Genomic DNA, 10359 nt, shown 5'->3' with positions numbered 1-10359 from the left:
ATAGAATATGAAAATCTCAACGATACATGAACTCCTAAGCATGGCCCAAAGCCTAACTAGTTCAGTAGTACATTGGGTCCACATCTGTTGTTCATTACAAAGACCTAACTTAAATTGGTCTCACAATACCACTTCTGCATTAGTGAATGACATGGCCCCTCAAATCTCTTCACACTGTAACATCACCCATAGCTCTTCAGGCAGTTTTCGAACTGAGGCAATCTCCCCCTACTGATGGCGGGCTAAAAATCTTTTTCTCAGTACATTCTCTTACATGTTTTTGTACAGTACTTTCAGGACACATGTGATCTGCACAAACCTTTGCCTTTCCCTGAGCAGTTTCAACAACACTAGTAGGGATGAGCGAATCGAATCTGCCAAATCCGAATTTGTTACAAATTTCAGGAAAAATTCAGTCTGTAACGAATGCGAATTTCGCCGCAAATCGCTTCATTCACCGGGCATCTAAAATGGTGAATCCACATGCTAGGACATGGGGCAAGGAATCCTGGGAAGGTGGGAACAAGGGTCGGCGGGATGACCCTGTATCACATGCAGCATGCAGCCTGTGAGCAGCCATCCACCCCTGTGATGTCACAGCCCTAAATAATTGGCAGCCATCTTGTGGCCAGTCACATCAGAGTTCTATTATAGAGAGAGGGACAGAACACTGTGTATGTTGCACAGAAAAGCTTTTTTACAGCAGCGATTCACCTCAAATCCAGCCTAGAAGCACTGACAGGGAAGGGAGTGAGATTGAGAGAGAAAGTGCAATTTTGGGTGTAGTACACAGCAACTGTGTGCTGCACCACTGGTGTGTACAATAACTGAAAAGCTAATAGTAGCCAGACAGTTAGGGTGAGCACTTAAAGCGTATTGTCCTCTATTAAGTGTAACCTGTGCATACATCTAAGTGGTGTACCATTTTATTCCTGTTAAAGTCTTAAGGGCATAGATACTGTGAAAGGCCAGCCAGAAGTACACACCTGCTGGTATTGTAGACAAATACTGTTTTAAGCGTACTGGAGTGCATTGTGTTCCCCTCATAAGTGCATACCACATATGTACATCTAAGTGGTGTACCATTTTATTCCTGTTAAAGTCTTAAGGGCCTAGATACTGTGAAAGGCCAGCCGAAAGTACACACCTGCTGGTGTGGTAGACAAATACTGTTTTAAGCGTAGTGGAGCGTATTTTACTCCCCTCATATACGCACTAAGTATGTCAGGCAGAGAAGTGCCAGGATGTGCACAGAGGAGTGGCAGAGGCCTAAATGAATCAGGCAGAGGTCGCAGCAGACTAGGGCAGCAGCAGGAGGCCTGAGCTCCCGGTATCAGCTAGCGGTCGTGTCTCGACCAGCAACCCATCTGCCATCATTGATTGGTTAACACGGTCATCCACTTCATCACAAGTGACATCTGACACCCCCAGTCAACAGTCGGTGGGTTCCTCAGTCACAACCATCAGTAGGCATGGCCCATGAGCAGTCCCTGTCCTCCCATTGCCTCTGCCCTATGCTGTTCCCTTCCTGGCAACTGAATAAGGTGGCTTCCTCAAAGGGCCTGAGCAAACAGCAGGTGTCACTTATGAGCTACCACTGGTTGACACTGAAGTTACACAGGGGAGTCCCCCTATCCGCTTGGATCATCAAGAAATCGGTGATGGCTTTTCTCTGTTCGTATAGTCGGTCCAACATATGTGTAACACTCACGTTTCTGAAGACAGGAACACTGGTGTATGTGGATCCGCTGGACCTGTGTGGTAGATGACTCGGACCATATCAGAGAGCGGAGTGTGAGGTGCTGATGGTCTTCACCAGAGCCCACCGCAAAGCAGGATGGGCTTGCAGCTGCAGGCGACACCCAGGTTGCTACCCCTGGCACTGCTCGACCACACAGGTGGCTGTGGAGATGCGAGGCACAGGAGGGATGAGGCAACTCATAGTCTGGATAGCAGTAGGTCAGGGCAGGTGGCACAGTAGCGTAGTCAGGATGTAGCAGGAGTTCAATAGGCAGGTGGCAGAGGAGCAAGGTCAAGTCACAAGAGCAGGAGATCTGGTACACGGCAAGGCAATACAATGGAAAGCTTTCTCTAGGGCACAAGGCAACAGAGATCCGGCAGAGAACTGAGGAGGGTGGAGGAATTTATAAACAAGCCACAGGTGGTTACACTAATGAGTGTACTGGCCCTTTAAATCTTAAAGCTCAGTGCGCGCATGCCCTAAGGGACGGGGACACACGCGCCGGAGCAGAGAGGTGGAGGCAGAGGCAGGAGAAACACCCGGAGAGAGACAGACTGGGGCTCGCATGTGGGCGCGTCCCGCGATGTGAGTCCCAGCCCTGTCGGCAGCAGAAGGTAAGGGGACCATGCGGTAAGGGGACCAGCGTGTGAGGCCGGAGCACATAGTGTAACAATATGGAGGGTGGAATTTCAATGTTTGGAAACATTGCAAATCAGACTATGTTAGTCTGAATATAATACTACCCCACCCTGTGTCCTCTAAATATAATACTACCACACACTGCACCCTCTGAATATAATACTACCGCACACTGTACCCTCTGAATATAATACTACCACACACTATACCCTCTGAATATAATAATGCTGCACACTGTTCCCCCTGAATATAATAATACCGCACACTGTACCCTCTGACTATAATACCACACACTGTACCCTATGAATATAATACTACCACACACTGTACCCTCTGACTATAATACCACACACTGTACCCTATGAATATAATACTACCACACACTGTACCCTCTGAATATAATATCACACACTGTACCCTATGAATATAATACCACACACTGTACCCTCTGAATTTAATAATACCACACACTGTACCCTCTGAATATAATAATACCACACACTGTACCCTCTGAATATAATACTACCACACTCTGTACCCTATGAATATAATACTACCACATATGTAGTGATGTCCAAACTGGCTGTCTAGGCATGCTGGGAGTTGTAGTTTTGCAACATTTGGAGGGCCACAGTTTGGACAGTTAGGTCATAAAAACAGTGATGATGCAGACATGAGGAAGGAACAGTAATGGCCCTCCCCAGCCTAAATAACACCAGCCTGTTACTGTCTAAGCCCAGGAGTGCCATTTTTGACGCTACGGACCTGTTGGTACCGGCTCTTCATGGTAACCTTGGTACCAGGGTAATAATTGGTGGTTAATACTAGCTGTTTTTGGGGCTAACGCTAAGCCCCAGCTTACTAAGCCTGTAAAGTAAATGTAGAAAAAAACACAGCACGTTTAAAAACTTTTATTAAAAAAAAACACTTCTTACATGACAGTGGGCTCAGCCTATCACTGGCCAGGGCGGGACATCGCTCCGGCCGGTGATAGGCTGACGGCTGTCCTCCCCAGTCCCCAAGCGTGCGGCTGAGGTGGGTGAGTTAAAAGTTTATTTTCTGTATCTTTTGCAGCTCGGGCATAGGGATACAGCGCACAGCAGTGGTCTCAAACCTGCGGATCTCCAGCTGTTGCAAAACTACAACTCCCAGCATGCCCGGACAGCCAACGGCTTGACATCCGTGAGTAGTAGCCAGTAGTCCCTGTTTAAAAATTTATAAATTTTTTTTTCTAAAAATATAAATTTCGTTAAATACAATTTTTTGTAATTTTTGATTTATTGGTACCCTACGAAATTTTATTAAAAAAAAAAAGGTATCTCCTCCCCTTTTTTGGATCGCTTAAGTCCAAAAAAGAATAAAAAACGCCTGCAAACACGCCATAGTTAAAACCCACATGGCGTTTTTCTTGGTGTAGTCTTCTATGGGAGAAAAACACCACTATTTCAGTGAAAAAAAATGCCATAGTTTCAACATTCTGCGATTTTGAAAAACTGCCAAGGAGCTGAAAAACGACAAAGAGGAGTGAAAAAACACCAAAAGGATAAAAAAAACAAAAACAAAAACAAAAAAACTTTTTTTCCTTTTTCATTTTTTTTTTTGCAAAAATGCAAAGAAAAACGCCATATGGCGTTTTCAGTGAATTAACGCTGCGGCCAGATGTTCGCTACAAGTCAATAGGAAAACACAAAATGCCTTTTCCTATTGACTTGCAGCTAACATCTGGCCACAGCGTTTTTTCACTGAAAATGCCCTATGGCATTTATCTTTGTGGGTTTTAATTCCCGACAATTTTGTTTCCACGCTATTTACTAAAGTTTCCCTAAATTTTTTTAATTTTTTTTTTATCACATGCTCTGATCTGTAGGGTTTTCCTCAGCTCAAATCCACTACATTTTCTGTGGAAACCTTAGTAAATATGTATGTTTTTTGTGAAAATGTCGGGGCCACGCCCCTTTTCTGCGACCAAGCCTGATTTCACCGATGACCATGCCCTTTTTTCGGGGGTAAAATGGAGAGTTAGTCAGGTTTTTTTTCAATTCTAGAGGAGACAGAATTTCTGGTGCACAACCCGACAAAACATTAAACCCAGTGGGTCCACGATCAGCAACCAGGACCCAGGGTTAATGCTGGGCATCACCGATCGGGCCGATGCCCAGCATTAACCCTTTAGACACCGCAATCAAAGTTGATCGTGGCTTCTAAAATGAAAGTGAAACAATCCCGGCAGCTCAGCAGAGCTGATTGGGACCATCGCGATGAAATTGCGATGTCCCGATCACGTGAGGGGATGGTGGGAGGGCCCTTACCTGCCACCTTGCCATCCGATCGGTGCTTTGCTGATCCAGGAAGCTTCACCAGGCTGAAGCAGCAGAGCACCGATAACAATGATCAATGCTATGCTATGGCATAGCATTGAACAGTATATGCAATCAAAAGATAGCATGGCGTAGCACCCTATGGGGGCTAAGAATAAAAGTAAAAAGTGTCAAAAAGTTATTAAATGTGAATAAGCCCCTCCCCTAATAAAAGATTGAATCACCCCCCATTTTCAATTTTTTTTTAATCAAAATAATGTAATAAAGAATAAAACTATACAATAAAAAGAAGAAACAGACAGACCTCTAGGTGTATATAGGTTATGAAATGGATTTGTGTGCAAAATGTGGGCTAGGTAAAATGAGTGCAAATGTGGTGTGGAAAAATTAATATAAAATATAATAAATATAAAAAAAAAATATATATATATATCATGTAAAAAATAGAATGAATGGGTGATGTAAAATAGGTGAGTGGTGAATATGTGAAAGGTGAAGAGATATCAAAATGTATAATTTTAATATATAATTAGAAAAGCTGGTTTAAACAAGTATGTTCAAATTTATTAATATTAAAATATTTCATAACGTATAAGTCCAAGCAGGGCTCTTGCTGTGGACTGTAAGCATAAATATAACAATTAAAAAACAGGTATAAGTAGATAGGAATAATAGTACAAGAAAATCATTTATAGTTAATACTGCCACCTGTAAGTTGGTTGGAAAAGCCGTTAATTGTCCAATCCAAGGTATCAGTAGTTTTGGGCAGATAGTGGATAGTTCAATAGTTAGTAGCAAGTTTGTAACAAATGAGCACCGATATTGTTGCAAGTTTGAGACAAGTTTGTATCAAGAGGTTTTATCCAACATTTTAATGTAAATGTTTTATTTTATTGCACCACATTCCTCATGCACATGCTTACACATTCCTATACCACTATTTTTGCACTACAATTCTTATTTTTATTCACTCTTTTTTTATTTACTCTTTTTATTTACTCTATTTATTCTATGTTATTTTTATTTCCATTTTATTTCATTACACACAATTCAACAAGCTGGTTTTGACAAACATACTATATGTCTGGGCAATTATAAATTGCTATATGGACTATATAAGACCCCCATTCATCCATGGCAGACATTACATTGCTACTGAGGAAGGGATACCCCGAAACGTGTTTAGCCTATCTGCCTACACAGCCCACCCTGAAGAACACGCCGTTCCTGTTACTTGCAACTGCTGGAACTCCCTGGTTTCTAGCCCACTGCCACGCAGTTTACAGTGCTTCAACACAAGGCAACTGTATGCACACACTCACCGCCGGACCGGCGCTACCCCTCCATCGCCAACCATCTTCGGCCAGTCATCTGTGCCACTCCGGGTTCGTCATTCCATCTAGACAAGCTCTCGGACACTACATTCAGGCCGGCAGCACAGCCGTGCCAGTCCTCAGCAGCGAGGTCTGATGTTCCCGAGAAGCCTACAAGCGGTGCGGAGAGTGGTGCACCTCTTGATACAAACTTGTCTCAAACTTACAACAATATCGGTGCTCATTTGTTAAAAACTTGCTACTAACTATTGAACTATCCACTATCTGCCTAAAACTACTGATACCTTGGATTCAATTAACAGCTTTTCCAACCAACTTACGGGTGGCAGCATTAACTATAAATTATTTTATTGTACTATTATTCCTATCTACTTTTACCTGTTTTTTAATTGTTATATTTATGCTTACAGTCCACAGTAAGAGCCCTGCTTGGACTTATATGTCATGAAATATTTTAATATTAATACATTTGAAGATACTTGTTTAAACCAGCTTTTCTAATTATATGTTTAATTATACATTTTGATATGTCTTCACCTCTCACCACTCACCTATTTTACATCACCCATTCATTCAATTTTTTTACATTACATATATATTTTTTATATTTATTATATTTTATATACATTTTTCCACACCACATTTGCACTCACTTTACCTAGCCCACATTTTGCACACAAATCCATTTCATCACCTATATATACCTAGAGGTCTGTCTGTTTCTTCTTTTTATTGTATTGTATCTGTCGGCACGTAGGGTACGTGTTTCACAAGTATCTCGGTATATATTATATAGTGTGAGCCCCCCAACCTTTTTACTTTTTCCAAAGAATAAAACTAATATGTAGTACCAACGTGTGCATAAATGTCCGAACTATTAAAATATAAGATTAGCTCAACCACATGGTCGATGGCGTACACGTAAAATAATACCATAGTCCAAAATTGTGCATATTTGTCCCTTCATATTCCTTAAAAAAATTTTATAAAAAGAAAACAAAAAGTCCCATCAAAACAAAAATTGTACCGATAAAAACTACAGACCACGGCGTTATTATGAGCCCTCATACATCCCTGTATAAGAAAAAATAAAAAAGTTATAGGGGGTCAGAAGATGATAATTTTAAACATTCTAATTTTGGTGTATGTAGTTATAATTTTTTTTAAGTTGCAAAATAAAATAACAACTACATTAATTGGGTATCCTTGTAACTGTATGGACCTACAGAATAAAGATAAGGTGTCATTTTTACCGAAAAGTGCACTGCGTAGAAACAGAAGCCCTAAAACATTACAAAATGGCATGTTTTTTTATTTTTATTTCACCCCACAAATAAGTTTTCTTTTTGTTTCCCCGCAGATTATGTTATAAAATAAGTGATATCATTACAAAGTACAGGGTAGGCCATTTATATGGATACACCTTAATAAAATGTGGATGGTTGTTGATATTAACTTCCTGTTTGTGGCACATTAGTATATGTGAGGGGGGAAACTTTTCAAGATGGGTGGTGACCATGGTGGCCATTTTGAATTCAACTTATTTTTTCAATAGGAAGAGGGTCATGTGACATCAAACTTATTGGGAATTTCACAAGAAAAATAGCTTCAGTGCATAAAGAGGGAAACACATCATCATGTAGGCCACTGGATATGCGAAATTGCTACATGATGATGTGTTTCCCTCTTTATGCACTGAAGCTGGCACGTTCCCTGAGTTTTTCCAGCAAGATGGTGCACCACCACATTATGGGTGTCAGGTCCGAGCATTCCTAGATGAACAGTTTCCTGGAAAGTGGATTGGTCGTAGTGGGCCAGTTGAATGGCCCCCAAGGTCTCCCGATCTGACCCCCTTAGACTTTTATCTTTGGGGTCATCTGAAGGCAATTGTCTATGCTGTGAAGATACGAGATGTGCAGCACCTGAGACTACGGATACTGGAAGCCTGTGCTAGCATTTCTCCTGCGGTGTTGCTATCAATGTGTGAAGAGTGGGAGAAGAGGGTTGCATTGACAATCCAACACAATGGGCAGCATATTGAATAAATTTTATAAGTGGTCAGAAACTTGTAAATAACTAATGAAAGAATAAAGTTATGTTAAAACCAAGCACATCATTTTTTTTCTTGTGAAATTCCCAATAAGTTTGATGTGTCATATGACCGTCCTCCTATTGAAAAAACAAAAAATTTATTCAAAATGGCTGACTTCAAAACGGCCGCCATCCAATCTTGAAAAGTTTCCCCCCTCACATATACCAATGTGCCACAAACAGGAAGTTAATATCACCAACCATTCCCATTTTATTAAGGTGTATCCATATAAATGGCCCACCCTGTACAATTGGTGATTCAAAAAACAAGCCCTCATATGGGTCTGTAGATGCAAAATTGAAAGCAGTATGATTTTTAGAAGAATGAAAATGGTCTGAGTCCTTAAGGGGGTTAACATGCAATGGTCTTTTCTGGACTAGTTTCATAAAACCACACTCAACATACAATGAACAGTCCAGATCTGCAAAATGTGTCAGTGGCTTGAAGAACTGACCAACCAGAATGGACATTTCACTGGTAAAACCCCTGTATTACTCAAATGCATGTACTGACTGGCTGTCATGTCCACTCGACTCCTTCATCTATGACTATACTCCCCTCAGTACAGGACTCCTATATCTATGACTATACTAACCTCAGTACAGGACTCCTATATCTATGACTATACTCCCCTCAGTACAGGACTCCTATATCTATGAGTATACTCCCCTCAGTACAGGACTCCTATATCTATGACTATACTCCCCTCAGTACAGGACTCCTATATCTATGACTATACTCCCCTCAGTACAGGACTCCTATATCTATGAGTATACTCCCCTCAGTACAGGACTCCTATATCTATGACTATATTCCCCTCAGTACAGGACTCCTATATCTATGACTATACTCCCCTCAGTACAGGACTCCTATATCTATGACTATACTCCCCTCAGTACAGGACTCCTATATCTATGACTATACTCCCCTCAGTACAGGACTCCTATATCTATAACTATATTTCCCTCAGTGCAGGACTCCTATATCTATGACTATACTCCCCTCAGTGCAGGACTCCTATATCTATGACTATACTCCCCTCAGTACAGGACTCCTATACCTATGACTATACTCCCCTCAGTACAGGACTCCTATATCTATGACTATACTCCCCTCAGTACAGGACTCCTATATCTATGACTATACTCCCCTCAGTACAGGACTCCTATATCTATGACTATACTCCCCTCAGTACAGGACTCCTATATCTATGACTATACTCCCCTCAGTACAGGACTCCTATATCTATGAGTATACTCTCCTCAGTACAGGACTCCTATATCTATGACTATACTCCCCTCAGTGCAGGACTCCTATATCTATGACTATACTCTCCTCAGTACAGGACTCCTATATCTATGACTATACTCTCCTCAGTACAGGACTCCTATATCTATGACTATACTCCCCTCAGTGCAGGACTCCTATATCTATGACTATACTCCCCTCAGTACAGGACTCCTATATCTATGACTATACTCCCCTCAGTACAGGACTCCTATATCTATGACTATACTCCCCTCAGTGCAGGACTCCTATATCTATGACTATACTCCCCTCAGTACAGGACTCCTATATCTATGACTATACTCCCATCAGTACAGGACTCCTATATCTATGACTATACTCCCCTCAGTACAGGACTTCTATATCTATGACTATACTCCCCTCAGTACAGGACTCCTATATCTATAACTATACTCCCCTCAGTACAGGACTCCTATATCTATAACTATACTCCCCTCAGTACAGGACTCCTATATCTATGAGTATACTCTCCTCAGTACAGGACTCCTATATCTATGACTATACTCCCCTCAGTGCAGGACTCCTATATCTATGACTATACTCCCCTCAGTACAGGACTCCTATATCTATGACTATACTCCCCTCAGTACAGGACTCCTATATCTATGAGTATACTCTCCTCAGTACAGGACTCCTATATCTATGACTATACTCCCCTCAGTGCAGGACTCCTATATCTATGACTATACTCCCCTCAGTACAGGACTCCTATATCTATGACTATACTCCCCTCAGTACAGGACTCCTATATCTATGAGTATACTCTCCTCAGTACAGGACTCCTATATCTATGACTATACTCCCCTCAGTGCAGGACTCCTATATCTATGACTATACTCCCCTCAGTGCAGGACTCCTATATCTATAACTATACTCCCCTCAGTACAGGACTCCTATATCTATGAGTATACTCTCCTCAGTACAGGA

This window comes from Hyla sarda, chromosome 1 (assembly GCF_029499605.1).
Source record: "Hyla sarda isolate aHylSar1 chromosome 1, aHylSar1.hap1, whole genome shotgun sequence".
Lineage (NCBI taxonomy): Eukaryota > Metazoa > Chordata > Amphibia > Anura > Hylidae > Hyla > Hyla sarda.
Note: the sequence above shows the minus strand (reverse complement) of the source record.